Source organism: Capra hircus, chromosome 7, assembly GCF_001704415.2.
Source record: "Capra hircus breed San Clemente chromosome 7, ASM170441v1, whole genome shotgun sequence".
NCBI classification, from domain to species: domain Eukaryota; kingdom Metazoa; phylum Chordata; class Mammalia; order Artiodactyla; family Bovidae; genus Capra; species Capra hircus.
The window spans coordinates 38,627,707-38,635,249 of record NC_030814.1 but is presented as its reverse complement, the minus strand read 5'-3'; positions in this window follow the sequence as shown (position 1 = coordinate 38,635,249).

Here is a 7,543-nt window from a genome sequence, read left to right as displayed (position 1 = left end):
GATATTTCACTTTCTGAAAAGTAGGGAGAATAATAATTATATTACTTGCCCTGTCTTTCCGCTTGGAGCTGTGACACTCACTTACAGAAAGGTTTGGTAAGCCATCGAGCTATGTAGAAAATTACTATTATGTAAATATTATTTGAGGATGAAAGTTAGTGGGCTCTGCAAACATTTAGTAAACCCCCATCTAGGTGCTGGGGATCTAAATGCACCCGTACTCACTTATATCTGACTCTGTGACCCTACGGACTGTAACCTGCTAGGCTCCTCTGTCCATGGGGTTCTCCAGGCAAGAATACTAGAGTGGGTAGCCATGTCCTCCTCCAGGGGATCTTCCTGACCCAGGGATTAAACCCATGTCTCCTGTGTCTCCTGCATTGCAGGCAGATTCTTTACCACTGAGCCACCTGGGGATCTAGAGGTAAACCAAATAGACTTGGTGCCTGGCCTTCTGGAACTTAGAATCTAGTGGGGATGATTCAGGTGGTTTCATGTGAAATGTTTTGCAGAAGAGGGAGATACTGCATATGAAACTGGGAGGTCAGGGGAAGACCTGGGGAAGCAGCGTTCAGTTGAGCCTGAGGGATGGCGGGGACTTGTCTAGGTGTAGGGGAGTTGAGAGGGTGAGGGCTCTAAATTGACTGAAAGATAGCATGTAACGTGGAGTTTAGTGTTTCAGTTCACAGGTGGTTGGAAACGGGACCTTGGTCTGTTCCCAGATGCGTCAGGAATAGACAAGGTGAGGGAACCTGGCTAAGGATGCGTGGAGGCCATTCAGAGTCTAAAGTGCTCAGGAAAGCCCCTCTCCTAGGGTAGGGTAAGAATCTCACCCTCCACGGCTCTCCACTGTAACTCAGGTTGAGATCACTGGCATGCCCTTGTTGGCAAGAAAATGGTTAATGAACAGTATAGGGAAAGGCAGTGGTGCCACACTTAGCCCTGGGCAGGCATCTAATAAGTGCTTACTGGCTGCGTTAATGGGAGTGGATGTTTTCCCAACTTTTGCAGGTACCCTGTAACCCAGGTCCCCTGAAGCTGAGGAGATTCCTGGGGACCTTGTCCTGTGGGTCTCTGCAGTGGTGATGGTTTCACAGAGCAGGAAATCTAAAATATTCATGACATGGCTATTCCAGGAGCTACTTCTAGCTACATGGGGGCTCAGGACTTCTCACTAACTTGTTTATGTTTTTTATTCAGTCCACAAACATGTATTACCTGTTATGAATGTGGAGACCGAGAGATGAACTTCTGGTCTACAGGGAAATGAATGTGAGTACAAATTACTCTTAAGATACAAATACATCAGAGGAAAAGTACACTGTGTTATAGAAAATGAGAAGGCTTTCCCCCTTTGATTCAGTTTAGTTCATTTCACAGTTTCATTCATGTCTGGAGAACATCCTCACCGTTAAATGAGAGAAGATGAGTACATTAGGATATGGATGACCACAGAGGGATTACAGTCTGATAGGGGCAGCCATGTACCTGACAGGGTAAATTTGCTTTTCCACATCTGTCCATGCCTCTCTTGAGTGTGCCATCTCATACTGCAGAGGTTGTTGTTGTTCAGTCACTCAGTTGTGTCTGACTCATAGCTACCCCTAAGGACTGCAGCATGCCAGGCTTCTCTGTCCTTCACTCTCTTTCTGAGTTTGCTCAAACTCATGTCCATTGAGTTGATGATGCCATGGCTGGAAAACTAAACATCCTTTTGCTAAGCTCCTTGCTGCTGGGTTCCTGTTTGAGATTTAGGTTTAGCTAGTCGAAAAGTTATACCAACCTAGATAGCATATTGAAAAGCAGAAACATTACTTTGCCAACAAAGGTCCATCTAGTCAAGGCTATGGTTTTTCCAGTGGTCATGTATGGATGTGAGAGTTGGACTGTGAAGAAAGCTGAGCGCCAAAGAATTGATGCTTTTGAACTGTGGTGTTGGAGAAGACTCTTGCTTGGACTGCAAGGAGATCCAACCAGTCTATTCTGAAGGAGATCAGCCCTGGGATTTCTTTGGAGGGTATGATGCTAAAGCTGAAACTCCAGTACTTTGGCCACCTCATGCAAAGAGTTGACTTATTAGAAAAGACTCTGATGCTGGGAGGGATAGGGGGCAGGAGAAGGGGACAACAGAGGATGAGATGGCTGGATGGCATCACTGACTCGATGGACGTGAGTCTGAGTGAACTCCGGGAGTTGGTGATGGACAGGGAGGCCTGGTGTGCTGTGATTCATGGGGTCGCGAAGAGTCGGACACAACTGAGCGACTGAACTGAACTGAACAGAGTCCTGTGTGCTTGTGCAAGACCTGAATTCAAAACTGAGTTAGGAAGAAAAACTGAATGTGTACCTTGGTGTGGGTTTTGTCCAGATGTGAGTGTGTGCACACACATAATAATGGATGGGGGCCCCGGTGACCCCCATCCTGTTTGGAGAGGAGGCAACAGCCTGGGAGAAATCCATTTTGCTGGGATCAGCCCAAAAGGCACAGCATGGCGCTGGGATTCTTGCGGTAGCTCCTGGTGTCCAGATTATACCTAGGATGGTGTGTTCCTGTAGCCAGAGACTGAGCCAGTTCATCCCTGAACTCTAGCTTCCAGGTTGGATGTGTGTGGGGCAGGGGGATGTGGGGGTCCAGTACTATGGATAGTGTTCTGGGAATCATTCCTGGAAGCCCAGGTAGAACTCGCTCTGTGCTGATTCTGAACTCACTTGATTTTATTAATTCCATGTTTTCTTAAAATAGCTAGAAGGGTTTTATCTCTTCACTTGAACCCTAATTGATATGTTATGCTGTGAAGTACAGGTGCCAGAAAAGTCAGAGAAGGGACATGAGTGCACAGTGGAACAAGCAGGGAAGAAATCCAGAGGACTGCAATTGTTTCCTCTTTCAATTTCACCTCCTACTCTTGGCCCCTCTTCCATCCTATAATCAATCTTCAAATGAATTAATCAGTTGAATTGATTGTGTCAAACAACGACAGTGCACAAGGCACTCTGATGTTGAGGGTCACAGTCGTGAATGGATACACAAGGTCTCTGCTTATGCAAAGACGGATGTTCTACCAGCACTCAAATAAACACAGATTTCAAAATCATGGTAAGAGTTATGAAGGAAAAGAAGAGGGAACTGTGGGAGAAAATGATGGTGTGGAGTCTGCAAGAGAACTTATTTTGATTGGGAGGTCTGGGAAGATTGTTCAAGTAGGTAACCTTTAAGGTGAGCCACACAGGAATAAAAAAGAGCCAACTGTGCCAAGGGCAGAGGAGGGGCAGGAGAGGCGTCAAGCAGCAGGAACAGATTGTGTAAGAGCCATGTGAGCCTTTCTCAACACCTTCCTGCTGCTCCCTGTGTAATAGCCACAGGGTACGGCCTCAGTCCTTAGCCTTTTTGTGCTGAAAGCCCTCTGTGATTTGTCATCCTCCCAGACATTTCTCCTGTTTTTCCCATGTGACGGTGTTCCTCAGTCTTGGCATTAGTGACATCTGGGGCTGGATGAGTCTTCCGCTGTGGGGACTGTCCTGTGCCCTGTTGGATGTTACCGCTGGCCTCTACTCTCTAAGTGATAGTACTTAGGCCTCTGCCCCTAGTTGTGACAACCAAAAATAACTCCAGACATTGCCAAACGTCCCGAGAGGGGCGATGTCACCTCTTTGAAAACTGCTGCCTCCCCTCCTGCTCCCCGCCCCCTCCGCTTTGGTCAGGTAGTCTTCTTGCTGGCTCCCAAATGCACCTTTAACCTTGTATGTTTCTGCACCTCCACTAATGCAGTTCCCTCTAATTATTACCTGCTCTTCTGCCTCCCGCCCCCCTCCTCCACCCCCCGGCAAAGCCTTACCCATATTTCTACGAGAAATGCACGGCTCTTATCTACTCAGTGTCCTTCTGTCCTTTGGGGCATTTGTATTGGATGACTCTCATGTGTTTGAATGGTAGAGTATCCTGCCTGCCCAGGTGTGTGGAGCCGTGACCTTTCCTTCTGTGTCCAGTTAAGAGCCAGAGGCTGGATATGAACTAGCCAGCCATCCAAGCCGAGCCAGCCAGGCTTTCCATGGGCTCTCCATGGGCTCTCCATGGGAGGGCACTCTTCTGAACTGTTAACTCTAAGTACAGAGCCCTCGACTGCCACCGGCAGGGAGCCTGCCACTTGGAGAGGGCCTGCTCCAAGCCTGTGACCACGTTATTAGAGCCTTTTGTTCAGAGACTTGTGCTAAAGCATTCACATTCTATGTTCTCTCTCACCCCGCTTAAGCTAGTTTGGATTGTTTCTGTCAGTTATAACGAAAAGTGTCCTAATTCAATTTTCCTCAATGCCTGGTTCAAATCTCTCCCCTTTAGGACATGCTTTCTGAAGGAAATGCTTGCTTTGAATCCATTGCTGATGGTTTTCTGGAGCCAGCAGCCAATTCTTTGTCTCTTTTCCCAAGTTTGAGTTTAGTGACATCAAGCTGCTATTTGAAATCATCATACAGGGAATAATTATACCATGGAAATCAGCAAATACTACAAATCAAGGGTCTCTTTTTCCCACCTCAGCCAGTTTACCAGCATACCACTGTCTAAATTGTCTCAGTTGTACCCCCATTTGAATATTAATCATTCACTAATTCATGACATCTCTTGCTTTTTGAATATGGTGAGGTTGGGAAGACAAGCGTCCTCAACATAGGCTACATCTAAGTCTTCAGAATCTCAAAGGAGGAAAGGTCTTGAGAAATACTGTGGTCCAAGGTCTTCACTTCACATACAAGGACAAAGAGATCCAGAGACCTTCAGTGACTTGGTAGTTGTGAAGTCAAGCTAAAGCCCGAGATCTTTTGACTTACACACATTATTAAAATACAGGCCTTTCTGGTCTTCCTCTGTGCCTTTTTCAACCTTTCCTTTCTCCAATTTTGGGACAAAAGAGGGTTTTAAAATGATTGTTGAATCATTCCAAATAGCTAATGGTCACGATCCAAGTTGTCAGTGGTTACATTCAACAGGGGACTTTGAGGGTGTGAAGTCTCCAGAATGAGATCATTCCAGATGGGGTCTTAAAAATGTGGCAACACTGGGGAGACAGCTGTTCACAAAGGGGACTTTCTACCTTCCCATGGAAAGATCACAATGCTGGAGTGAAGGTTGCCTGCCCTGGGTGTTGTAACACTAAGAATGAAACAAGATGATAGTTGAATTGCATGGAAAGCTTTGCAGATTTATAAAAATTCAAAATACACTATTTTTTAAATATAGCTGTTCTGTGTCCAGTAATTTATGCTGGAAGTATTCATAAGGGTATCCACTGCAACCTTGTTTGAACTAATGAAAGACTGGAAACAATCTAAATGTTAAGCAATAGGGGACTAATTAAAGAAAGCATTTTAAATATATATATATATGTGTACATATGTGTATGTATATATATATGTATGTATGTATGTATACACACACACACATACACACACACACACACACACACACACAGGCAGAACTCTATATACTATTATGGAATTTTCTCCAAGACATACTGTTTAGTTATAAAAAGAAGGAACAGAATGGTGTGTATAGTTTGCTGCCATTCAAATTTGAAAAAGAAGAGGAGAGGCTTCCCTGGTGGCTCAGTGGTACAGAATCTGCCTGCCAATGCAGGAGACGTGAGTTTGATCCCTGGTCTGGGAAGACCCCATATGCCACAGAGCAACTAAGCCTGTGCTCTGGAGCCCGAGAACTACAACTGCTGAAACCCGTGTGCCCTGGAGCCTGTGCTCCACGACAGGAGAAGCGATCACAGAGAGAAGTCTGTGCACCGCAGCTAGAGAGTAGCCCCCACCATGGGAGAAAAAAGAGCCCACACAGCAGTGAAGATGCAGCACAGCCAAAAATAAAAAAATAAAAGTTTTTAAAAAAGAAGAGGTGAGGAAAACACAGATGCACATGGATGTATGAGCATATTCTATCTCTAGGAGGATATACAAAAACTTTCAACAGCAGAAGTTGTCTCTGAGAGACGAACTGGAAAATAGCAATAAGAGAGAGTTGTATTTTTTCGCTTATGTCTTTTGGAATAATTTGATTTTTAAAACAATGGAAATCATTTACTTAACACTCAAAAAAATACAGAAATGCTGTGTTGTGCTTCTTAGAAATTCTTCTTTTGCTCTGATAGATGAGTCAGATCTGGGGATGTGGCAGAGAGTTTAGGGAGCTAATAATACCTCCCCCAACAATTATATACTTACTTAAAAAAAAAAAAACATTCTCAAGGAAAAGTCTGTTGCAGTCTTCTACTTTTGGGACAAGTATTTCCCCCCTTGTACAGTTGAAGGAACTGGGGTCCAGAAGCAAGGTCATCTTCCCAAGGTCACACAGAGAGAGAGGGGCAGCACTGGGATGAGAGCTCAGAACTTGCCCAGGCTTAAGTTCCTTCTTCTTGGCCATGTTTAGCTGGGCAGAGGGCTTCAACAAGCATAATTTTCATGGGGAGAAAAAGAAGAACCAGATAATTCTAAGGGGCTTTTCTGGTGTGAGGTTTCAGGAAAGTTAAAGGCCTGATCCAGCTACAGTCCCAGCACAAATGAAGTCAGACCAAAATAGACACCACTTACATTCAACGGGAAATGACCCAGAAAAGATCCAACCAGTTTCCAGATGTAACTTGAAAGGCTTCAGTTGGAGAGACTTCATTTTGGAATCTGATACAAAAACCTCTTGATGAGATTTCTCTCAACTCAGTTTGTGGATCGAAAAATGAACAGATGTTTGATTTGAGGGAGATGCTCTGTTAAGAAAGTCTAGAACCTTCTGGTTTGTAGAATCAAGCTTAGAGAAAGTAGCCTATGAGTATAGGAGGCAAATCTTTGCCATGCTTTGCCAGCATAATTTTGGGAGGGAATATGTGAAATATAGGGTCTGTCCTGCCTTTTGGCTGAGAGGAAACGCAGACATCCCAGATTGAGGGAAGAGACTTGTTGAAACTGCATAAATGAGATTTACCTTGTGGCTAGAAAGAAATGTTTTATTCTGTTAGCTGCTGTGATGTGCAAAGAGATTAATTTCTCTGAATCTTGTATTTTAAAAGATTTCTGCAGATTTAAGAAATACTCAGAAGACACTTGACTCTACACATCTCATCCACGTTATTATAGGTATGATAAAAAATTTAAGAAGCACACCAGAGTCTGTCTAATGTGCTACTGATTATGAAGATGAAAGTTTATGTGCACACACATTTTTAACCACTCTTTAAAGACATGTAACCTGGTAGCCATGGCTGCCTCTTAGGAAGAGAACTGTGGGAGCTGAGATGGGGTCGGAGGTAACAGCCTTCACTATACTGTCTCAATTTACCATATACCTGTTTCACATTTTAAAAGTAAAACATGCTCTGAAAAACCTCAAAGGGAAAAACATACCTTTATAATGGAGAGATTTGGTGGCCACTCTGCTAATCAAGTAGGGAAATTTAACATTACCAAGTGCATGAAACCTGACGTTTACATGATACATCCAGGTTTTAACCTGACTATAATGAAACCTTCACACCTAACCTCTGATTAGCAGAAA